At 44.4% G+C, this 25,903-nt stretch overlaps 1 protein-coding gene and 1 long non-coding RNA gene across 7 annotated transcripts in view; one reads left to right on the top strand and one right to left on the bottom strand.

Moving 5' to 3' along the window:
• Positions 1-17,889, bottom strand: part of Mapk4 (mitogen-activated protein kinase 4) — a 144,608-nt gene extending 126,719 nt beyond the window's left edge. For 2 of the 6 annotated variants that reach the window (XM_034518484.2, XM_076912478.1), the window contains exon 1: positions 17,677-17,805. The gene's annotated coding sequence lies outside the window, so the exon portion shown is untranslated. Of the gene's footprint in view, positions 1-16,465; positions 16,614-16,764; positions 17,046-17,383; positions 17,614-17,676; positions 17,806-17,871 lie in introns of those variants that run through there. The other 4 variants (XM_076912476.1, XM_076912474.1, XM_034518485.2 and 1 more) reach the window with 4 other exon arrangements.
• A 9-nt stretch (positions 17,890-17,898) lies between these two features.
• LOC143434276 (uncharacterized) lies at positions 17,899-24,741 on the top strand. The gene is made up of 4 exons (XR_013103628.1): positions 17,899-18,171; positions 19,191-19,290; positions 19,697-19,869; positions 20,691-24,741. It is a non-coding gene; the product is annotated as an uncharacterized LOC143434276 (long non-coding RNA).
• The last annotated feature ends 1,162 nt before the right edge of the window (positions 24,742-25,903 follow it).

The raw sequence follows: 25,903 nt of genomic DNA, 5'->3' as shown, positions 1-25,903 counted from the left end.
TGTGCATGTGATTTACCAGACAGTGTAAGTCTACAAAGGAAGGGCCAGTACCTGTGCTGATGACATCAGTGAGAATAACTGTAACTTCTCACGACGGTTCAATGTGGAAAGAAATGTGCATAATGGCAGGAAACCAGAGAGGCAGCATGCAGTGTTTTGTTTTGGTTTGTTTTTTTGTTTGTTTGTTTGTTTGTTTTGTTTTTTTAATATGTCCTGAATAAAGCTATTTCTACTGGAGAGAAAAGGACATTGAACTAAAAGGTAAACTTGGACTCTCTCCTTGGCAGAGACTATTAGGTGGTAACGGTGCCATCAAAGACAAACTGCCCCCTTCTCTGAGTTTGTTTCAACCTGGAAAAGGAGAATCCTCAAACAGGTCAGTGTATGGGGCAATGCCACTAGAAGGCTCCAAGAAGACAGTCGGGTTTTGTAAAATACTCCAGCATAAAAATTATACCAAACTCTGGTAGATATGTGTGACCCATACTAACCGTGTGTTCCTATAGAATTTTATCTATATTTATACATATTAATATTAAAATATTTATATAAAACATTTATAAAAACCACAGTTTCCAATGACAGAGCCTAGAGATTGAACTCAGGACAGGACCTTATGTTCCTGTTTTTCTTTTCTTAAACATCTTAAGTTTTCCCATTACTTTCTCATTGAATAAACATATTGACTTAATTTAAAAATTAAGTAGTATGAAGGCTGGGGACGCAGCTCAGCAGTAGTCACTTATGTAACCTGTATTATCTAGCTAGGTTTTTTATCTCCAGCACTGCCAAAAAAAATAAATAAATAAATGAGTAAATAAAATGTACAAAATATAAAATATAAAAATTCTTCCCCTCAGCTCATCCTCACAACTAACAACGTCTCCTACCAAAAGAAGCCTGCATATTTGTTCTACATAAGAACAGGTTTCTAGACCTGCCCCTGTGTCTACAGCAATATATGTTTTTTTTCCCTTCTAGATATCCATTACTAGAGAGGAAATATCTTCTTTCAAATAATCTAAGCGCAAGGCAATGCAGTTTTAGATTACTGAAATCTGACATTACCTCTAGTGGTGATAATTAAATAATAAGGCTAGCATTATTTCCTGTCGATTGGAAAAGAAGAAGGAAAGACAAGAAGGTTAGTGATTAGTAAAGAAGACAGAGCCTGAACAGGGGCATGGGGCAAAGCTCTGCACTTCGTTCTTTAAGTGAGACCGGTTAGAACACAATTCCAGAATGACAGACACTTGAGTGTGGGGTCTGGAGAGAAGCCCAAGGGGTGGTGTTACCACATGCTGTTACCCAAATACATCTGAAGTTCACACTCAGAGACTGCTCATTTAAAAAATTTTTAAAAAGTGGGTTTCAGGGGTTTGCAAATCCACTGAATACGTTTTGAAGCCTGAAAGAGCACTAAAATCACTAAATAACCTAGAAACACTTCCACTTTGGAGTCCTGAACATGTCCTCTCCTATCTAGAGACCCAACGCAAGGTCCTGAGCCTTTCATGTTTCTTTCAACTTCAATCTCCAGCTCACAAAGGGGCATGGGGTGGGTAGAGAAAAGCAGCAACTTAGTCAAGACACAACATGCCCACAACTGCGTCTCGCTGCACTGAGAAGAGTTCCTGCCTCACTCCATGGCCCTAAGGGCTTCCTATTTGCCACTCAAACGATACATATTTCAAAAACTTTACTGCACAGCAGAAAGATTGGCCATCAAAGCCATCTCAATCCTCGGCTGCGGGGACTGAAATATATAATCAACCCTAAGCAAAATTTCGTTCTCCTTCCTCTGATCTAGAGACTCAAAGCGGGGCACAGTGGCTATCCCACAGTGATCCGTTTCTCGGCTCTTCTTTCTAAATGACTTCCTGAAATCATCTTATCTTCCTAACAACTAAGATCATTTCGGGTTCTGAACGCCTGTCCCTTCCATTCTGTTGAAAGCACTGTAACAGTTCCAAATCTTCTAGGAAGTGCTGGGCACTCAGGAAAACCACAGCACTCCCTGGACCAAATGCCTTGGTCTCTGACAAGTGTGGGAGTCTACTAAACTTATGCTGTCTGAGCTCCCTGTGACTTCCACAGATGCTACTATAACTGTAGCATGTTACCTCCTGTTAGCAAGCAAGATAGTCTCCAAGTGGCTGGGGGGGGAGGGGGGGGATAAACAAATATATATATATATATATATATATATATATATATATATATTCCAACATGTGTGACAAAAATAAAAACACACAGCCATGCTGATGAATCTCAAATAACTTTACCTTCTTAAAAAAAAAAAAAAAAAGGCTCAAGAGCCCAGGTTATTGATAAATAAAAGAAACTAGAGCTTGCACTTAAAGTAAATCATGTTGAAAAAGTTTAATCTATTCATTTCAGGCTGGGGGTGATGGTTCATGCATTCTTTCTTCAAATATTTTGTACTTTTTTTCAGCTTTCTTCAATACAGAGAGATCAGAGAGAGAGAGAGAGAGAGAGAGAGAGGTGATGGTTTGTATATGCTTGGGCCAGGGAGTGGCACTTTTGGAGGTGTGGCCTTGTTGAAGTAGGTGTGTCACTGTGGGTATGGGCCATAAGACTCTCATCCTAGCTGCCTGGAAGCCAGTCTTCCACTAGCAGCCTTCAGATGAAGATGTGGAACTCTCAGCTCCTCCTGCACCATGCCTGCCTGAATGCTGCCATGTTCCTGCCTTGATGATGATAGACTGGACCTCTGAACCTGTAAGATAATCCCAATTAAATGTTGTCCTTATAAGAGTTGCCTTGGTCATGATGTCTGTTCACAGCAGTAAAACCCTAACTAAGACAATATCCATCCATTATGCCCAGTACATAAGGTCATTTTCATACAAGTATATACTATATGTTGGGCACAATCCCCATGATTTCCTATTCCCTGCACCCCACCCATCTCCCCTACATACCAGGCTTATGCATACATGATCATACAAAAATACAAAAATCTCAGTCATGGCTCATAAAGTCTTACAGCTGGTAGAAGTTTCTAGTGATTCTGCCTCCAAAAAATAATCACGGAGAAGCACATTTTCCCAGAGAATAGGAAATGTGCTTCTTCACAGTTAATTAAGTGATTATTATTTCTTCCAAGGGGATCAGTCACGGACTAGAGCTACAGGAGAGTGGGTGATAGATTTCATTTTACGGGCAGTTGTTAAAGCCTAATTAATTGGTGGAATTCTATTTCTAGAAAGACGGCAGACTATTAAATGTACTTTTCATAGTGTGAAGTGTTATAAAATTGAAATAGCAGTTGGATCAATCATTGTGAAATATGCAAAATGATCTGTGGTATGGAGTGGTGTCAAAAAAAATGGTGGCGACACATGGTCTTGGTTAGGGTTTTTATTACTGCAAGGAAACACCATAATCAAAACGCAAGTCGGGGAGGAAAGGGTTAATCTGGCTAACACTTCTACATCACTGTTCATCACCAAAGGAAGTCAGGACAAGAACTCAAACAGGGCCAGGAACCTGGAGGCAGGAGCTGATGTAGATGCAATGAGGGGATGCTGCTTGCTGGCTTTCTCAGCCTGCTCTATTTATAAAACCAGGACCACCAGCCCAGAAATAGAACCATTCACAATGGGCTGGGCCCTCCCCCATCAATCACTAATTAAGAAGATGCTTTACAGCTGGTTTATGGAGGCATTTTTCTCAATTGAGGTTCCCTCCTTTCAGCTGACTCTAGTTTGTGTATCAAGTTGACACAAGACAGGTGAGCACATATAACCCACCCTAGATAGGCTCTTTCCTGAGGGGCTGACTCCGATGCTCACACCCTTCCATTTACCTCGTGGCTATCCACCTGAAGTGACTGGAGATTTGAAGCTCCTGGGAAGAACAGCAAAGAAACAATCAAATACATCAGGTCTAGGGTTCCAGAGGGAAGGGACTCCAAAGAGAAATTAGAGCCCCCTTCCTTCCTCTGAAAAGCCAACAGAGCCTCTAGTGAGGTAGCCAACAGGAATTTCCAGCAGTCTGCCCCTTGGCCCAACCAACACATTATTCTCAACATAAATTTCTCTGGTTTCATAAGAGATACCGAAGAAACACCTATTTGGTTGATCTTAAGGTCAGAGTTGTGTGAATGGCTTTGGAAGAACAGAAAAAATATCCTAAGGCTCCCTTTAAAAAAACCAGAATCAGGCCATTGAGATGGCTTAGTGGGTAGGAGCTTGTCACCAAGCCTGGGGGCCTGAGCTCCATCCCTGGGTGGAAGGATCCCTGATGAAAGAACCAGCTCTCCCTCTGAGCTCCCACATGTACTTAGCATGTCCACGAATGAACACACAGGAACACACATGAACACACACTCAACAAATAAATAGAGGAGATACTAAGTCAATCCTTTGTTTATTTGCTTGGTGTCAGGGTTTTACTGCTGTGAACAGACACCATGACAAGGCAATTCTTCTAAGAACAACATTTAATTGGGGCTGGTTTACAGGTTCAGAGGTTCAGTCCATTATCATCAAGGCAGGAGCATGGCAGCCTCCGGGCAGTCAAGGTGCAGGAGAAACTGAGAGTCTGACATCTTGTTTCGAAGGCAAACAAAAGACTGACTCCTAGGCAGCTGGGATGAGGGTATCCAAGTCCACGCCCACAGTGACACACCTACTCCAACAAGGCCACACCTCCTAATAGTGCCACTCCCTGGTCCAAGCATATACAAACCATCACATTCCACCCCCCGGGTCCCACAGGCTTGTTCAAAAACATGAGTCTATGGGGGCCATACCTAACCATAGCAGAATGAAAAATACATTTACTCCAACTTCTGAAGCCCCCACAGTCTATAGCAGTCACAACAATGTTAAAAGTCCAAAGTTCAGAGTCTCTTCTGAGATTCATCCAATCACTTCACTGTAATCCCCAAAGCAAGACAGGAAACCAGCTGGGCAAACTCCAAACTCTGCATCTCCACGTCTGATGTCAAAGCAGTTTTCAGATCTCCAACTCCTTTTTCAGAGTCCAGAGTGCTAACTATTACACCATGGAACCCCACAACAGCTCCTTTTTCATCTTTGTTGACTGCAACACACTTCTTTCTCCTGGGCTGGTTCCACTCCCTCTTAGCAGCAGGTAGCCCACAGCTCTGGCATCTTGAACATCTTGGGGTCTCCAAGGCAACTTCAGTGTTACAGCTTCTTGTTTCAGTGTCTGGGATCCACACATGATATTTTGGGCTCCTCCAAAGGGCTGATGTCACTTCTCCAGCTCTGCCCTCTGTAGCACTCTAAGGTCAGGTTGATCCACTCCACTGCTGCTGTTGTTCTTGGTTGGTGGTCATCTCACAGTACTGGCATCTCCAGTACACTGGGGTCTTCCACTGCAACTAGGCTTAACCAATAGCCTCTCATAGGCTCTCTTCATGGTGCTAAACCTCAACTCCTTTGCATGACCCCTTCAGTCCTGGGCTGTCAACTGCAACTGAGGCGGCACCTTCACCAATGGCCTTCCATGGCCTATCACAGTACCAAGCCTCAGCTGCTCTTCATGACTCCTTCATGCCTTCAAAACTAGTACCACCTGGGTGACTCTTACACATTACCAAGTACAGCTGCAGTGCAAGGTACAATCTTGTCTATCTCAGGAACACAGCTTCTTTGTGCTCTCAGAAAACTCTCCCAAGGATTTCACCTCAGTGATGCTGGTCTCTTCTTAATCACCACTCATTTCTTAGCTCCAGCTAACCAGAATCAATAGTCCCAGTAGCCCCTTCTATTCTTGACTCTAAAGGCAAAGCCAAATGGCTGAAACTGCTGAGTTCTGCTGCTTGTTGGGGATAGAACATGGCCCCCTGTTCTATTACATCATCACTTTCTGTGTTCCAACTCCTTCACTGTTTAAGCTTGGCTGTCCCGGAACTTGCTCTAGAGATTGACTTTGAACTCAGAGATCTGCATGGCTCTCTCTCCTGAATATTAAGTTTAGAGATGTGTACCACCACACCTGGACTTAAATTTTGCTTCAGTTAGAACTTGCTCTGTCCCAGGCTGGCCTTGAACATAGAGATCTGCTTGGTTTTATCTCCGGGAATTACAGGTGTGTACCACCATGTCTGGATCTAAAGTTAGCTGGGTAGGATCCTGCCCTAAAGTCCTACTTCAATCTGCTATCTCCTAGAACACACAAGATTCAGCTCCATTTCACTTCCTGGTGCCCCTTTAATACTTGAACCATATATTTTATATTTTTTCTTTTCTAAACTTTCTATGCTTGTTCAAAGTGCTCTTCCTAAGACTTAACCAGAGAACAAAATCTCTGTTGGGCTTTTTTGAGACTTCCTTTGTCATTGCAATTAATATAATTATCTTTATCAGCCTCAAGGAGACTCTTCAGACAATGGCAAAAAACAGCCACATACGTCACCAAAACACCACAAAAACTATCTCTTCTCCTCTGAAACCTCTTGGGCCAGGTCTGCATAGTTCAAATCTCTCTCACAAAAAAAAAAAAAAAAAAAAAAAAAAAAGTCTTCCATATTCCTACTAGGATGGCTCATTAAGCCCCGCTTAAAACATTCCATGACATTTCAAATCTAAAGTCTCAAAATCCACATTCTTCCAAACAAAAGCATGGTCAGGCCTATCACAGCAATACCCCACTTCTGATACTAACTTCTGTTTTCCCCAGTTAGGGTTTTACTGCTGTGAACAGACACCATGACCAAGGCAATTCTTCTAAGGACATTTAATTGGGGCTGGCTTACAGGTTCAGAGGTTCAGTCCATCAAAGCAGGAACATGGCCGCTTCCAGGCAGACATGGTGTAGGAAGAGCTAAACGTTCTATATCTTGTTCCAAAGGCAAAAAGGAGAAGACTGACTTCTGGGAAGCTAGGATGAGGGTATTACAGCCCACATGCACAGTGACACACCTACTCCAACAAGGCTACACCTCCTAATAGTGCCACTCCCTGGGCCAAGCATATACAAACCATCACACTTGGGTTTTTTGTTTTTGTTTGTTTGTTTGTTTTTTAGCTCAATTTTTCTGATGTTATAATACAATTATAATATTTCTCCCTTACCTTTCCTCCCTTTAAACCCCTTCCCATGTGCCCCTCCCCTCAGATTCATGGCCTCTTTTTTTCACTAATTGCAATAATGGAATGTTTAAAAACAGAACCAAGACTCCTTGAAAAGGTTGTCCTGAGTCTTGGGCCTGGATATGACTATTCTATGAGGGAAGCTTTGGCCCCAGATGGGCGGTTGTTTTCCACATGGAAGCTGGGCAGCATGCTGAATGAGAAGACCTAACCAGTTAATATACAGTCTACTTTTTTTCCAGCTTAACTTTAGTGCTAGGACAGCAGATTCCTGGGGCCTCATGATATACACAAAAAAGGAGATTTCTGATGGGGTTCCAGATACCATTCTAGTGTCTTCTCTCTCAACCAGTCACCTTATTACAAAATGACCAGACAATTACTTTTATCCACACAAAGAAATGGAGCTCCGTTTGCCTGTGTCCAATTAATAGAAATTTACCACTCCAATCTCTGCATTTCCAGCTATCAATAGGCTGGCATTCGGGGAACAAAGGAAGAGTGGTCTCAAATTTGAGGCAGGCAAAAAGAGCTGGGGACTGGTGCTGCTTTCTGCTCAGTCTTGTGATAAATAAGACTTGGTCCTACCTCTTGCTGGTGGTGATGAACTGACTTTCCCAATGAGCACCAGAATATGAGGGGCCCACAAGATAGTCCACGGTTAATGGTGATTGCCACCAAGCCTGGCAACCTGAGTTCAATCCCCAGAACCCACATCATGGAAGGAAAGAACTGACTCTGGCAAGCTGTCCTCTGATCACACACACATGATACAGACACAAACAACAATTAATTAACAATAAGTTTTAAAATAAAACTTTCTAGAAGCACCAGGGAGCTAAGGAGACAGATAAAGTTGCTGGTATAAGACTCTAGGAAGAAGAGGACTGAGGCATGTGTGCTTAGAGCATCAGGGCCATTTTATCCCAGGAGTGGCAAGGCACTTGCTCTAGGAAGACAAAGCTGGCACTGTCAACCTGTCTTAGGGTTTCCACTGCTGTGAAGAGACACGATTACCAAGGCAATTCTTATAAAGACATTTAATCAGGGCTGGCTTACGGTTTCATTGGTCTAGTCCATTATCATCATGGCAGGAAGCAAGGCAGAGTCCAGGCAGACATGGTGCTGGAGAAGGGCTAGAGTTCTACATCTTGATCCAAAGGAGACACTCTTCTTCCACACTGGGTGGAGCTTGAGCACTTAGGAGCCCTCAAAGCCTGCCACTTCCTCCAACAAGGCCACACCTATTCCAGCAAGGCCACACCTATTCCAACAAGGCCACACCTCCAAATAGTACCTCTTCCCATCAGCCAAGCATATTAAAACCATACACAGCACCATAGGATCAAAAGGCCAGGGCCTCTGCTATACATCAAATGTAGAAGTCCAAAGAACAAGGTAATGCAAATAAGTAAAAACAAAAAATAATTTAGTCTGGCTTCATTCATCTGGGTGACCTAGAGAGTCTCAAGCTTCCTAAGAGACAATTTTCCTGCAACCGCAAAGAAATCCTATGCAAGCCATTTCAAATCCTGTTTTAGAACACTTTGTCATATTTAGCAGTAGCAGCCAAAGCTTCAAATTATGTCATCAAATGTTAAACATCACTAAGTTTATGATACATTATTATTTAATATATCAGAGAAAAATAAAAATGCTGCCAAACATAAGTGTAAGAATCTATTAAATGCAAAAATATCTTGATTTCAGAGATTGAAATGTAGAAATATTTATATTTTAAGATATAAAATGTGGTATTTATATTTACATAAAAATTTTTTTAAAGTCAGGGCCTTACTACGTATCCCAGGCTGACCTCAAACTCATGCTTCAGCCTTCCCAGTGCTGAGATCACATGCTGATGCTACTACGTTGTTACACTAATATTTTTTAAAGTAATATTCAGCATATATTCAAAGATTAACCAACCAAACAAGGAAACATGATGACATAAACGTGAACCAGCACAATAGTCAGAATATACAACAAATAGGAAGAGTAGGTGCTTAGGTATTACAAAGGGAAAATCCCAGACATAGAATGCAAAATATCTGTGCCTAGCACACAGATATAAAAGCTAAACTTAGCCAAGGAGCCATGCATACCTGTAATCCCAGCACTTGGGAGGAGATGTGGGAAGACCAGGGCTAAATCAGAGGTCAGTCTGGGCTTATGGAGCAAGACTTGGTCTAAAAAACAAAACTTTACAGGGGTCGTGGAAACAACGTAAATGTTGAAGGCGATATGGCTGAAGTTATAATGTTGAAAAGAACTAGAATTCTACCAATGAAATTCAGGGATTAAGACTGAAATTGCAAGCAAACATATGAATACAACCCAGATTAGAAATAGCTGAAGAAAGACCAGGACTTGGAAGACAGAACTCTTCAGAATGTAGCTTGAAGAGACTGTTTAAAATGGAGGTGGGGAAGGGGAAGGGGATGGAAAACACAGGAAGCAGTTTAAGAGAAGGCACATTAAATTTAGGTTGGCAAATTGACATTGTACCACAAAAATTCTCCCACAAATGAGCAAACTAGTTCAGAGACCGTTGCTAATATTCCCCAGCCTTAGTGTCTTCTGTTGGGGGTTGGTCTTGTGCACTGTGTATTCAGTTGATGCTTTCTGTGCCCAGAGCTCTGGTTACAGTCTGGACGCTAGCATTGTTATGATTATTGAACCATCTCCTGTATCAGTGTTGTGTACAGAATGCTCCCCAGTTATCTCTTACTGATTAATAGACAGCTGACCAGCCTATGGCTGGGCAGAGATAGGAAGGCTGGACTTCCGATTCCAGCCAGGGATCCCAGGGAGAGAGAAGGAAGAGAAGAATCATGAGGAAAGAAGGTGGAGAGACCAGGAGAATTTGCCATGAGGTCTCAATGAAAGGGCAGGCATGAGGTGACACATGGACCAGAGCAAGCCAGGGAAAGACCAGATTGACAAGTTACAGGGCATTAGAGAGTTAGAATAGCCCAGCTTAGGCTTAGAGCTTGCTAATAAATTTAATACGTCTTTGTGTCAATTATTTGGGAGCTAGAACAGGAACAGACAAGGCTATCCTCTTCAAATTCATTACTATACTTTCCAAGTCCACAAACAAACTAAGGTAGGTCAAGAATGAAGGATGAAGCTCAAGAGAGGCTCGTTGTATGTTGGTCTTCTCAACCCCCCCCCCCCCCCACAGGCCCCAGGTTTGTTTATTGGCCTTCACCAAGCCTTCCTTAAGCTTTGTATGTTGGTCTTCATGAGATGCATCTCCCTCTTAAGCCCCCCTCAGTAATCCATAAGCAGCTCCTCTACTGTGAATAAGCATGACATTGAGATTCTGGCATCACAAACTATTGGATATAAAATTTTATAGAATTTCCAGTTTACCTTTGAAATCTGAGGCATAGTGGGGTTTTTTTTTTTTTCTTTTGAGAAATGGTCTTAAACACAGGTGGTGGTGGTGTTGTTTAATCACACACACACACACAAAAAAAAGATAGAAAAGTAACTCACCAAAATGCAACTGTAATTGACAAAACTAACTCATTAATTTTATCCATCAAATGTAGAAACAGAGTACTGTGCACTCTCAATAGTGTGAAGAAATTCCATCCCTAACAACATACTACCAACAAGAATAAAAACTAGCATGCCTGTCTCATAAAGACATTTAATACAGTGTGCTCACACTAAGTAAATTCTCTATCTGTGAATGTCACAGGAAAAAGAAAACAAAAAACAATAATCCAAGCTGTTGAAAGACTATATAAGCACAATGACCCAGTGGGGAGAAATTGGAGAGAAATTTAATATCCACTAATAGTAAAGTGTTGGGATAAATTAAGGAACTTCCAAATACCAAATAACCCATCCACTAAAATTATATTTACCATGAGTTTGAATCATAGGTATCATTTGCTCTAGTATTACCTGGAAAAGATTAAGATTAAAATTACACGCACAATGTGGTCTCAGTTATATTTTAAAATGAGCCAACCACCCATAGTGAAACCACTATGTATAGGGTAAAAAAGCCAACTCTGAATAGGGTTAAAGATGTGTATAGGTAGATTTGTTTACTCTTGATACCTCCACGACTGTGCATTAATTACTTTCCTAAGTAGAAACTTAGACAATATTATCCTAAATATTATCATTCTTATCAACCACTGTAAAGATATCTTAAGATAAGTTCTATAAAATAATTTCATTCACTCAATACAACCATTGTAGCTTTCCCGTGGCCGTTTCCAGAACTAGGCTTGTGTACACATATCGCTGGCACCAGCGTAATTAGTTTGAATCTGTGAGTTGCTTTCTCAGAATGAGGTGCCCTAGGAAGAAGGCGAGTAATTAAACCTTTTTCCTGCCTCCTCAATTTTCCACCAACAAGCTCCGACAACCAGGAAGACAGAGGAGTATCCCAGCAGCACTGAGCACTGAGCACTGAGAGACAGGGTAAACTCCCAGCTGCCAGCCCCAACCTCCTCAGGGAGCTCTCTAACCTGGGCAAGCATTCTCACTGCCTTGGTCTCCTCGCTTACATGATGGACAAGGAGGACTGATCAGGGGACCCTTAAGTCTCCTTGCATTCCATTTTCTGGGAACAAACAAACAAACAAACAAACAAAAAAACTCAATAGATATCAACTCTTTAAAATGTTCATATAAATTGTCAGTTTAAAAGTAAAAAAAAATAGTATTTTTTAAATGTCCCTTATGATAGCATTGCGCCTTCCTGAACATTTGTTTGTTTGTTATCTAGACATTGACACATTGACTAATTAATCTCACAGAGAGCCAGGTGTATTAATATAACAAAACTAGATTACTCTAAACTAAGGCAAGAGATCAATTAACTTACTGACAAATTAATTAAAAACCTAAAATATAGTTTTTCAAGTTTTATTATTTAGCTTACAAGTGCTTAAATTGCTTTGTCCCCTACACCCCCCAAACATAAGAGGATGAATATTTCCCAGTTGGTCTGTTTTAATGTATGAAAAAGTCTCCCTCTAAGCTTGAGGATTCCAAAAGAGAAATCTAAATCTAAATCAAGGAACTCTTACTGAACCTTTTCCAAGACCATTCTGTGACCTGAAGACACACTTCACTCACTTTCCGAAGCAGCAAGTTGGAAACTGACTGCTCCCTCCACCTTACGAGGTGCAAAAGTAGCTTCTATCACTGCAACTCAGACTCTGCTGACTGTAAACTAACCTCGTCCTCTTCCCATCCTACGGAGATGCTGTTGGTGCTGAGGCTGACATGCGGATGCCCTACACAGGCTAAGTTCTTGGTTTTAAGGCAGATGTGAGCAGAAGTATGGATCACCCTGGAATTCATGAGTCTTTGTTCATCTTTCTATGATATAAGATAACACCTGAAATTGGGTATTAGGACTATCTTGTACCTCACTGGTACAATTAGGAATAATTATGCTCTAATTGCATTTTGAGAGAAAAGTTTTATTCTAACAGGAAGGGTGAAGCTAGGTGATGAGAGAGAGAAAGAGGGGGGGGGGCATGGAGGCAGATGTTCACCTGTCTCCACCAGTCAAAGATAGTTTATATATCTAGGTTGGGTATTGAGTTACACTTCTGATTGAGCATTACCAAACTTATAAAGCCGTTGATTAACATTTTAAAAAAATGTATAAAAGCTAAAAGGAAAAGGGGGCATGGGATAGGGGTTTTCTAGGGAGGGGAAATGGGGAAAGGGGATGGCATCTGAAATGTAAATAAAATAGATGATAGATAGATAGATAGATAGATAGATAGATAAAGATAACACCTGAAAAGCCCCTACTGGTCCCGCACAAAGAAAGTTTGTAGTACCCTACTCATGCTTGCTCCCTGCACAGAGATGGCGTTCCCAGGAAACAAACTGAAGCTTAAATTCACAGCCCTGTACTTGATTGTCTGAGAACACCATCCAAGGCTGGCCATTTTGCCTTTTTTCTTTTTTCTTAAATATTATTTATTTATCTCGTATCATGTGCCTTGGTATTTTGCCTGCATGTGTATCTGTGTAAGGGTGTCAGATCCCCTGGAACTGGAGTTACAGACAATCGTGAGCTGCCATGTGGGTGCTGGGAATTGAATCAGAGTCCTCTGGAAGAGTTATTCTTAACCACTGAGCCATCTCGCCAACCCCCTTGCCTTTTTCTTAAATAGGTATCTCCAAACCACATAAGCAAATCCCTGCCAAGCTCAGCCTCCACCCTCACTTTCCTAACCTGCTCTTGCCCACCAGCTACGGCCCAAGCAGGAGGTTCAGGGGCTCCTGTGGGGTAGGCTTGCTGCCTAAGATGGTTCTGCCACCCACACTTCTGCTAGTTAAGTGAAATCTACACTGAGGGAAAATTTTGAGACTGGAAGAATGGCTTCAAAAGGAAGTTAACAAGATGGCTACTGAATTTGAGTATACATGCTCACAGGGCACCTTCGTTCTGATCTGAAATTATTTATATGGAAGGTTCTACAAAGTTAATCATACATTTATTAAGTGGCTTTTACTGAAAAGAATCAAGTGACAATAAACAAAACCTTTCCCAGATAGTTATGTTACAGCATGATACATAATATCCAGTACTCTGAAGAACAGAAGAACAGTGGTCCTCAGACAAGAGTTAACTTTTCTCCCAGGGGACGTTTGTTGATATCTGGAGATGCTTTGGATTGCCACCGTTTGGAAAGGGTGGCTGTACAGGGCCTCCAGTATCCAATGGGTAGAATCCACGGACATAAGTAAACACTACACAAGGTATTTCTGGGAGAAAAGCTGTTCCTATTCCTTTAAGAAAGAATCCCCAAGTCTGAGAGCTGTGGTTAAGAATCTGTCTTGAAGTAACAGGCATGCGTGGAGACAGACAGAGTCTCCCACTGCAAAATAACAAATCTTTAGACCTTGAGGGAGAGCATGTGAAGGCTAAGCTGAGAGGTGGCTCAGAAACAGCTACAGTCTGACATCAACTACTACCCCCATTATAAAAAGCAGTGGAGCCTCTGAGGAAAAATGAAATGGTGTGACCTTCCTAATGATACAGCCCACTAATATAGTTCCTCATTCCATAAAAGAATTTCATTGCTACTTCATGACTGTAACTTTGCTACTGTTATGAATCATAATGTAAATATATAATATACGGGATATCTGATATATGTGACACCCCCTCCCCGCAAAGGCTCACGACCCACAGGTTAAGAACCACTGCTTCAAAGAGAGGGAGCTAGACATGGTGGAACATGTCTGTGATCCCAGCGCAAAGTAAGCTCAGAAAGGAAAATCGCAAGTTCAGGATCAGTGAGCATAGGCTACATAGCGAGACCCTCTGTAAAACAAACAAACAAACAAAAATAAAGGTTGAAGACTCCAAATGTGTATGGATCATGGGACTGCAAGGACCCTAGACTGGGTGTTATCATTTCAGGAGTACCAGGAAAGCCACCCTGCCAACTCAGTAACATCCAGCCCTGGCAGCCCCAGCACCACAGAGACAGCTTTTCATTCTCTAATGAGGCTTAAAGAACAAAGACCCCTGAAGACAGAACAGTGACCTACATTCACATTCAGGACAAAGTGATGGGTAACAGATTGTTTTCCCCTGAGACCGGTTTTCAGTTTTCGTACAGTGCAAGGCCTGCCCGGAGCATCTGAAACTGGTGACAAGGACGAGAGGACCTGAGGAGGGAGGGAAAGGTCGAGGAACTGGACAGCAAGAGACACTGAAGTATCACCTACTCCAAAGACCGTCTGCAGCCCCATGCAGAAGAGGAGAGATGCAGGGAGCAGAAGGAGGCACTTTCCTAGCCTGAGGAAGATTACAGCCAAGCTCAGCTCAGGTGAAAACACTTCAGGAATGCTTGAAAGAATGGAGGAGGGGTACAGGACTGGCCAGCTGCTGGGGTAACTAAGGGATCTCCTGAAACCTCGAACTGGGTGATGTCCACATTTACACCTGACAGTCTAACACTAAGTCTCTCAGGCAGGATGTCTCTGGTGAATGAATGGAAACCCTTCCAGATGGACACCTAGTCCCTTCTAAGGGCTCTAAAAGCTGGTCTGTTTGCCCAGACACTTGCTCACTTCCGTCCTGCAGCTGGACTCCTGCAGCATTGTCACCTTAGCCTTTCTCTGCTGTTGGTCTCCTTTGCTTTTCTTTCCCTCTCCCTCACTACTGAGCACATTCATTCCCAGCTCCCAAGTTTTCTATGAAGATTTTCTAACAGGTCTGCTTCCAGAAAAGACTGTTAGGGGTGGGGGTAGGGGATGGGGGGGGGGGGGGTCCAAGTTCATAACAAGGACAGTGCAGTGTAGTTTTAAAAGAATTTAAGATGGAAATCAGAAACAATTTTAAGAAGAAAAAGTTGATTGTAACAAGAAGCTGGGATTAAGCTGTTACCAGAAACTGCTAGCAGTCAATATCAAGAGATAAATATATAGAACAAATGGAAATTCTCCACTTCTGGTTTTAAAGAAAGCCACAATTCTACAGATTTTTGGTTTTGTAAAGCATGTTGCTGGGTTTCTCTCTCTCTCTCTCTCTCTCTCTCTCTCTCTCTCTCTCTCTTTCTTTTTTTCCCCCTAGCTGCCATTTTTACTCATCTTATAACTCTGACAGGTCCTGCCGCACAAGGACCATGTCTTAGATTATGTCTTCCTGATTGACGTATCTATAACATAGATGAATTTCTATATTTGCCATTATATTGAGAATGTAACTTTTCTGGCCAGTTCGGATCAAGATCTGGGGATAATTTTGGGGATAATTCTTCAAACCTCTTAACAGGTCACTGGAACCATTTGTAAGGATAACATTAAGGACCCTGCCCTGGCCCTGGTCTCAGTGTGAGCTGCCTGGCTTGAAGTAAGTGTAGCTGGCCCCATCTTTCTTCCTTCTCCACTCCGTGCTTCCTGAGTTGGCTGTCCACCCGTCTGTCTTTCTGCTTCACCCTTAGATTCCACTTTTTAGCACTAGGGTTTTGCCACATAAAACTTGGGTCTGCTCTCTGTTACAATTAGCAAAGTTCTTCCTCATCATTATTCTGCCTTGTTCCAGTCAGACCAACTCTCAAGCATCCAAGCTTAAACTGCCTGATGTGGAGAGACAAGTTCTTCTCACGCCACACGATAATCTATAAAGTTAAAATGTAGTTTTCTCTGGAAGTTGAAGACGCATTATACTCCCCCCTTCTTGTCTCTTATCTACTTCGCCCCCTACCACACCACACCCCCACCCCTACCTCCCCCGCCCGCGCAGTACACTCGGCTCCCATTTGACCAAAAAACGTCCTTTACATATTAGGTTCTCCGTGAATAACAATTACAGTAACAGGGTCATAACATAGCTTCCTCAAACATCGGAAACACTCAACAAGTACCTGTCAAACTGAACACGTCATGGCACATCCGTTTTGCGCATAGTAGGTGCTTAACAAGCATCTCTGAAATTAAGACCGTTTCCCAGCACACAGTAGGCCTCCGGTAAAAGGGCTACAAAATCGAATCGCAGGCAGCACTCGTTCTTAGAGAACCTGGCAGGGATGACATTAATCAAAACCCAGGCACAGTTCCATGAATGGAAATGCACGTCTCGAGGTAGCGCTTTCGAGAGTGCAGGAGAGGCGCGTGACAGCGCGGCCGCGGCAGGAATCGCGCTCTTTTGGGAAGCTGTACCTACCTCTGCTCCGGGGTATTGATGAGCAGCCCGAATCTAGGGGCTAGAAAGCACCTCTTCCAATGATTGTCCCTCCAGGGCAGCACCTGGAACTCTCACCACAACCCCCTCTTTGGGTAACCACCCATCCGGGTTTCTCCAAGGAATCAGGAGTAGCAGGGAGAACAAAAGCAAAAGCCCGCCGGGCTTCCGATTCTTTTCTGATGGAGATCAAACCGGCCGGAGGCAGAGGAAGCCGGCCGGGACTGAGCAGTGATGTCAGCCCCCAGTCGTTGCCCGCACTGCCCTCCCTCCCCAACCGTTGCGGGCTCAGAGCAGCCCAGCTAGGGGAAGCTGCCAGGTCCTCTCCCTCCCGGGGCCACCGACCCACAGAAGGGGCGACTCTTTCGGGTGCGGTCGGGGCAAAATGCGAGGCTAACCCTTGAACAGGGAAATAAACTGGAGGAGAGGCTAACAGGGAACAGAACCAGACCCCCAAATCCAAATCAGAACTCGCGAACCGCCCCTCCGCCACCCCGAACGCGCTCTGTCCCCAAGGGGTGGGGTCCCCTCGTGGCGCCCAGCCCCTAGGTCGTCATCCCTCGCACACACCCACGGAAAAGCCCAGCAGCAACCTTCCTACCCAAACTGGGGAGCCAGGGACAGCACCCGCGCACGGTGCACGGAGGAAGAGGTCACCGAGGGCGGCCGGGGTGGGTCCCACCAGAGACAGTGGCCGGCGTTCCAAAGTCGCTGAGTTGAGTGTCTGCTCGGCCTCCGGGGGGCGGGGAGAGGGAATCACCGGTCAGGTGAGGCTGGGGTGCCGAGTGAGCCGGGAAGTCCCGGTTCTTGCAGTTCCCAGCTCTCCCGAGCCGGCGGAACTCCGGGAGGCGCGGGCAGCGAGAGAAGAAAGCGAGCGAGCAGGGAGCCACTCACCGAGGCAGACGGAGCGCGGCGGCCCTTTGTCTGCGGCCGCGGCGCCGGCGCTCTCCGCCCGGTTGCACCAGCCCTGGCGCGGCCGAGCTCCCGCCGGCTCCCCGACAGTCCGGCTCGGGCCCGGCCCCCGCCCGTACTGCCCCCGCCGCGGCTCCGCCCCCAGCCCCGCCCCTGCCCTGGCCCGCGGGCCCCCACCTGCTGCGGCGGGGACAGCTGGAGCCCGGGCGACCGCACCGGGGACCATCCTGCTGGGACCCAGACCAGGAGGCGGCCTCTCCTGAGCACCCGGGCTTCTGCACCTCTGCGTGGACGCCCGGTCTCGGGGCAGCCTGGCCTTCCCGCCGAGCACCTGCTCTTCAGAGCCCCTGTCGCTCTAGCAGCGGGTCCCTCACCCTTTCAAGGGTTGGAGGTCCCCTCAAAGCCAGGTCCCTGTGGAAGAGATGGCGGGATGTGGAGCTTTCCCTGAGCCCCGCCGGAGCCTAATCTTTTCTTAGGGTCAGCCTCTTCTACCAAAACCGCTGAAACCGAGGGCGGGTAGAAAGAGCCGGTTGGAACTGGACCGCTTCAGGCAGGGGGAAACCTGAGTGGGCGGGAGTCACCCCCCAGCCGAGGGTCTTGGAGACGCTATGGGAGCTCAGGTCACTAGGGGGCCTTGCATGTGCAGATCTCCTAGGCTGCATCCGTCCTGGTTCGCGGGGTCCAAGTAAAACTCACAGATGGGACTTTGGTAACCAGAAAAAAGAAAAGAAACCTCAGACCCCAAACTTTGCTAGTGACTGGTGTTTGTCTTCCAGCAGATAGATGTGTCACTGTGTGACCGCATCCCTTTAAAACGGGAAGCTGTTTTCCTAAGCGGGGGGGGGGGGGGGGGGGGGGGATGTGATGAACTAAATATTGTATAATGAGGTCACCAGTGTCTTTGGTTGCTAGTGAGTTCTCCCTCCTCCCAACCAAAGCACCCAGAGAGTGGGCGCTGCACTTGTACACTTAACCCAATGCAATGTATCATGCGTTTATTTCTGCCTGGTCCTGGGCCGGAGAGCGGTACAATTTCTGGTACTTAATACATACTCACTAACTGTTGAAATTATTTGGGTTGTATAACCGCTCTAAGTGGTTACATGGATAAAAATGTAAAACTTAGAAGCTGTGGGGTTGCATTGGAAGCTGTAACAAGTGTTTAACTCGGTGGTAGTCCTATAAAGGGAACAGATGGTAGCTGTAATCGTTGCGCAGATATAATTGTCATTAATCCTATGTATGTAGGTAGCCAAGAGGTTTGGTACTAACTATAGCTAGGTTAGAGAGAGGAGTGTCCTGGACTTGCATTGATCTAAAAGAGGAGGCGAGGACAGGGGTGGAGTCTGGCTGTAATCAATAAGCTTTCCCTAGAGAATATTTTAACATTCTGCTTACTTAATTTTCATTACAAATAAGTATTATCAATTCAGCAAGTATGCATAAAAATGAAGTGTTCTGCGTTGATGTATTCCCTTTTATAACATCTCTGCTAGGACGGAAGAAGAGGCCTCAAGATGTTGGTTTTATGCAAAAGAGACAAAGGGGCAAATATTCCTGCCCCCAAAGTAAATCCATGGATCAGCTGAGTACCTGGTGAGTGGGTACCTCATGTGTGACCCAAGACAACTGGAAGTCTCGGAGTCTCCCTTCTGTGTGTTTTAGCTCAGAGTCTGGGGTCTGGAAACTGCTCCTTACAACAGTGTGCTTGTCCCTGTGAGTGATTTCTCTCTTCCATTTGGTAGCTAGGGAAATGTAATTTTCTCCACGTGATGAGCGTGAGTGAATGGATCATGCATAGCAAATGGCCCTCCTCCAAACTGTGGGACGAGAGACTATGAAATATGCATTTGAATATCAGGGTCCACTGCTGCAGAACGCCAGGGGCGGAATAAGAACTGAGAGCCTACCTAAGCTCCTCCCATCAAGCTTGGGGTCTTCATCCTGGGGACGCTGCTCTTAGGAAACGCGCGCGGGTAATTCCTTATTTTCACTCTTCAAGGGAGACTCCTGAAGAAATAGCTGGGGGACGCATGTGTTAATCGCTGAGAGTAACTGCCGGCATGAAGGAGTCAGTCTGTCCTGTGCCCCACTGCCTGTGTCTGGACACGCCAACTACCCCAGTGGCTAGCCAGGGTGCCAGCCTCTGTGTAGCCCTGGAGGATATGGGAACAGGTAAATACCATACCTGCCAGGTTCATCCCCGGGTATTCCCTTTGACTCCAGTTTAGGTGGTGAGGAAAACTAAAACCTCCAGACTACATAACAGTTGCCTCTGCTCTGTGCCTTCTGCTCCAGGGAGGAGTTGACATCACTGAGGGACAATGCCTTTGCATGTGTCCTCTCTCCCATGGATGAGGACTGGTCGGACTTGAGAAACCTATGAATCCTTGACTTTAGCGGTAGAGCCCTCAGCAATGGCATAAAAAGCAAGCCTCTGTCCCTTTGCAAAGCCCTCTCCCCCTCCCCCTCCCCTTACCCCACCCCTTTTACCTCTAGATTATTCTGCCCTATGCCCCACTGCATAAATCTGGACACACAGATTCCCGCAGTGGCTAACTAGGGTAACAACTTCTGTATAACCCCTCTTCCCTCTTTCCCTCTTCTCTCTCCTCCTCTCCCTATCCTCCTTCCTCTTCATGTTTCTCTCTGCTCTTCTCCCTTCTTCTTCCACCTTCTTTCAGTCTCTCTGTCCCTCCTCTCCTCTCTGGTTTTAGCCCCGTTGAATCTGAAGCAAGTGTGACTTGTAAAACACACACACACACACATACAGGCATGGCATGCACGCACATGCAGACACACACACGCACACACACACATGCATGCACATGCCGAGACACACACACACACACACACACACACAGTACAGTGTTCAAGCCCATCTATAGAGAAATGAGGCCTACTGGAGGGATCATTACAGCTTCAGTCAGGCCTCAGGCTTCCTCTGGCCTCAGACCTACACATCAGAGGCCACGCCCTCCCCACTGTCATTTCAGGCTGCTCTAGAAATGCCTTTGTTCTATGGCAGAGATGAAATCCAAGATGCAGATGCAGACCTGGAGACAGGAGGCAAGTGGCTCTTTGGGTTGCATGGCTTTATCTGTGGGCTGGCGATCTGAAGACTTCGCATTCACGAGAATTACCTAGGAAATGTTTACTTATACAAAGCAAGAGTGGCTACAGTGGCCTACTTAAGGAATGTTTCTCTGCTGTACCCTGCCTTCCTGCCTATCACTATAAACAAACTGTCCTGGCTCTAGGCTGTGGTTGTGAATCAGGGGTAGAGAACAAGCCTAGGATGCCGGCATCCCCGGGATCAATCTCAAAGAATCTCTAATCGTTTGTTCATTCACCAATAAACGAACACAATCTCGTTCCCTCATTCCCTCAAGAACATCTTTCTACAAAAATTCTTCCCTCCCCTCTACTAGTTTTCTTCACAACAGGATTATACACAGCAGCCATCAAAACCTGTTTAAGGGCCTGCAAGATGGCTCAGCAGATAGAGGGATTACTGCCAAAGCCTAGTAACTTGTATTTGATACCCAGAATCTACATAGTAGGAGAGAACAGACTCCAGGAAGTTGTCCTCTGACCTTTCACCCATGCGCCTCTTCCTCCAATAAATAAATGTAATGAAGAACTAACGGTTCCCAAGTAAGTCTAGAGCTAGGCATGGTCTCACCGGCCTGTGGTCCCAGAAGTAGAGAGACTGAAGCAGGGAGATGAGGAGTTCAAGGCCATTGGTTACATGGGAGTTTGGGGACAAGTGAGCTACATGAGACCCTGTCTGAAAAGAAAAATAAATATCAAGTCCAAAGCAAGACAAAAATACCCTTTGCCCTTTCTCTAGCTGTCTCTCATCTCTCATTGGTCCTTCACAATAAAATCTGGCAAAACAAGGTTCCCCCCCTGGATCCACTGCCACATCTGTATTCTCTGTCTAGCCCACTCCTCCCACCCGGGTGAAGGACAACCAGTGGACTGACGCTGTGTCTCTAAAGCTAGTGATCTGGTCTCCAGCTTTAAGTGTTGTTCATCTTTCCTTTCTTCTTAAAATATTTTCTCTTTTCTCTCAGCATTCTTCTAATTTGATTCAAATCTTACTGGGTTTTCAGGGAACAATAAACGCCAGCTACTTAACCCAGCAAACAGCATACGAAATAAAAAGCACTAAAGGCATTGCCAGGAAACTCAAGAACAGGGCAAAGATGCTATCACTACTACTATTAACATTGTTTTAGAGATTAAATTGAGCAGTAAGACATGCAAAACAACAAATAATAGCTATGACTACTAACAAGAAATAGATCTAGGTCTTGTATCTGCTATAATTATACAACTAAAATGTCAGACACCAGTTTGGGTTTGGTTTTTAAATGCTACTAGAGAGACAGCTAAATGATTCAGTGCATAGGGCACCTGATGCAGAACCTGAAGACCTGACATAATGAAAGGAGAGAATCGATGCTGCACTTTGACCTTTGACCTTCACGTGTATACACACTAGCATGCACATGCATGCACACACACGCACACATATAATATGACATAAACATTATAAATGTTACTAGAGCACCAACTATGACGGTACATTCCTGCAATCCCAATGCTTGGGAGCTGAGACAGGAGGATTGGGAGTTGGAGGCCAACCTGAGCTACATAGTGAGACTCCATCATTAAACAATTTAAGGACTTCTGGGTAAAAGGACAAACTAGAGGCTGCCTCTGTGTGAGCCAATGCAAGACTTCAGAATAAGAAAAAACAATTTTTTTTTTGAAACATTGTTTTTCTGGCTGTCCTAGAACTCACTCTCTAAACCAGGCTGGCCTGGAACTCACAGAGAACCACCTACCTCTGCCTCCCACGTGCTGGGATAAAGGACTGAGCCACCACTGTCCAACCAGAATAAGAAACTTTATCCCAAAGAGAAGTCAAAGAAGCTTCAGAGATACACAAAAGAAATGAAGTAACCAGAGGAGAGCCCAGGCAAAGGCAGAAAACACAGAGCAGCAAGCTGAGCACAAGGAGGAAGAGACTGAAAATACTTGTAAAAGTGAGCCGGATAGAAAGTTCAGCCTCACCCTCAGGACAAACCCACAGTGCTTAGGAGCCTCAAGTCCAGTTGTAGGTCTTGGTAAGACATTACAGAGGTGGAGAGAAATCCCTTTTGTCATACCGTCTGACTAGGATGGTTGAAGCCAGACAGACACCATTTGGACAGAGAATCTTTTGTTTAAAACTGAGCTACCCTGGGGCCTGCGGTCAGGGAGCATCCACAGACCTCAGCATCCACTGAGCCCTGGTTCAGCCTGTTACGACTCTTCATTGAGGAGAGGCCTGTAATGGCAGTTGTGACAAGCAAGAGGTCCAGACCTAATGGCCCAGGGTGCCAGTGGCAGGAGTCTGACAGATGCATAAGGAGAAATGGCCCTGCCCTTGGTGAGGGGGTGGATCTTCTCTACTGAAAACTAGCCTGGAGTTTGATAGTTGTCAGCCTGAGGTCAGAGGGTGGATTACATCATCTCCAGCTCCCCATGTTTAAAGCATTTAAACTCGATGTTGCTGTTCTACATTTAGCAGGATTTCTACTGTTTTTCCCTCTATTTTAAGTGCTTTAGATTTTCAACTGTTCTATATCTAATCTGTCTACACATTTTTTTTTCCTATTTGGGGGCAATATTTTTTTTAATTTTCCTTTCATCCTGTGTTACCTTGTTATCAGCTTCTATACATTTAGGGACATCTACCTCCATTGTTTTAAACAACCTTATATTTGCATTTTTGTTTAAACATCTTCATTATTGGGAAGTCTTTGTTGTCCACCACCCCCTCATCTTTTCTTTGGCCATCTTCTCTTCTAACTTCCTGTCTATTCTTTTTGTTTCTGTCCTTTATCTCCCTCACGGACTGTTTTCACACTCACCCTAATTAATTGTGAATGTCATAGTATATTTTCTACAGTAGTGTCTTAGTTAGAGTTTTACTGCTGTGAAGAGACACCATGACCAAGGCAACTCTTATAAGGACAACACTTAATTGGGGCTGGCTTACAGGTTCAGAGGTTCAGTCCATAATCATTAAGGCAGGAGCATGGCAGCATCCAGGCAGGCATAGTGCAGGAGGAGCTGAGAGTTCCACATCTTCATCTGAAGGCTGCTAGTGGAAGACTGGCTTCCAGGCAGCTAGGATGAGAGTCTTATGGCCCACACCCAGAGTGACACACCTACTTCAACAAGGCCACACCTCCTAAAAGTGCCACTCCCTGGCCCAAGCATATACAAACCATCACAAGTAGTTTGGCCATTTCCAGTTGTCTGGTCACTGGTAATATATTAATGGGGTATAATTCATTTTTTTCTGAATACTTCCACATATTGTATGGTTTTGTGTTGATATCGGTATAGCAGTTTGTTTTCCCTCTGCTGAATGGTAGTGGAAGCTCAGATCTCAAGAAAAGACTGTCAATAAGAACCCCATCACCACCACAAACAAACCAGCAGAGATAGCCAATGCAACTGATCTCCATATAAGATGCAAGAAATAAGGGAAAGCAAGGCAGCTCTCCGAGAAACAAGGTGACTCCAAACACATATAACTCACAGATACAAAAGTAACTGGAAGACCAAGAGAAGGTCATCTGAGGTGATGAGGAAGACTGCATGGACAAAAGAACACATGGGATGTAAAAGAGGAAAAGAATCTGGAGGAAGGGGCTACAAAGGGGAGGTCAAAGAGGAACAGGGAGATGATGGATGTCATAATGGCCCCTGTGGTGGCCCCTGTGGGTTCATGTGTTTGAATGCCTGGTCCACTATTTGTGAAACTGTTTGGGAAGGATTAGGAGATGTGGCCTTGTTGGAGGAGGTGTGTCACTGGAGGTGGGGCTTGGGTTTCAAAAGACTCCTGCCATTCCCAATTCTCTCTCTGGCTCCTCCTTTCAATCAAGCTTCAAGCTCTCAGCTGTTCCTGCTCTCACACCCTTGTTCACCATCATGAACTGTAAACCTCTGAAACTGTAAGCCTAATTAAACTCTTTCTCTTTACGATGCCTTCATCGTGATGTTTTTGTCACCACAATAGAAAAGTAACTTACAGTATCTAATATGTTCTATGCCAATTTTTTTAAAAATTAAAAAAACAAATCTTTAAAAAATATTTAAAAATTTTTATGGTAAAAGTGATCAGTGACCTGAAAAAGAAAACAAACCGGTTACTAAGTTCAATTCAGAACTGGAGAGGAAAGCCAGGAATATAGGCAAAAAATGTCAGTAAAAATGAATGAGAGTGTCAGCAGTGTGGATGGAAGGGGGGCAACGTGAAGGGAACATTCTGTAGGGAAAGTGGGATTTTACAAAAACGAAGAGATGTTGGAAATAAAAACATCAATGCATCCAATAAAACCACAGTGGAAAGCATCCTCAGTAGACTTGACCAAGCAGAGCAAAGAGTATCAGAGACAGAAGAAGAGGTTGATCAAGTGTTGCGTTTCAGCCGTCAATACACGGGGGAGGGCAAATGAACATCAAGAAGTCTAGGATGTAGTCAAGAGAGCAAAAACCTTAGAATCCATGGGATACAAGAAGCTGAGTTATACACTAAAAACCCAGACCTAGAGACGTGTTCAAAAGCAAGAAACATTTAGAACCCCAAATCACCCCAAATGGTCATGACTAAAGAAGAACCTCTCTTATATAAAATGCATACGTACGTATTTTTGTGTGTGTATGTCTGTGGTGTGTGCGTGTGTGTGTGTGTGTGTGTGTGCATACATCAACAAAATAACACTAAATGTTTTAAGAGAAGAGCCAAGCGCTGTAACACATGGCTTTAATCCTAGTACGTGGGAGGAACACAGTAGTAGATCTCTATTAACTCAAGGCCAGCCATGGGCTTGGATTCTCTAGAATGAGTTCCAATCCAACCAGGGATACATATACCCCTGTCTAAAAGAAAGAAAGAAAGAAAGAGAGAGAGAGAGAGAGGGAGGGAGGGAGGGAGGGAGGGAGGGAGGGAGGAAGGAAGGAAGGAAGGAAGGAAGGGAAAGAAAAGAAAAGAAAAGAAAAGAAAAGAAAAGCACAAAAAAACAAAACAAAATAAAAACCAAAAAACAAAACCAAAGAGTTTTAAGAGAAAATATTGAGTCATTTACAAAAGAAAAACATCAGAACAATATCAGAACTTTCATTAGCCACCTTAAGGCCAGAA

Source organism: Arvicanthis niloticus, chromosome 14 (genome assembly GCF_011762505.2).
Source record: "Arvicanthis niloticus isolate mArvNil1 chromosome 14, mArvNil1.pat.X, whole genome shotgun sequence".
NCBI lineage: Eukaryota > Metazoa > Chordata > Mammalia > Rodentia > Muridae > Arvicanthis > Arvicanthis niloticus.
The sequence above is the reverse complement of the archived record's forward strand: the minus strand, read 5'-3'. Positions and strand labels throughout refer to the sequence as shown.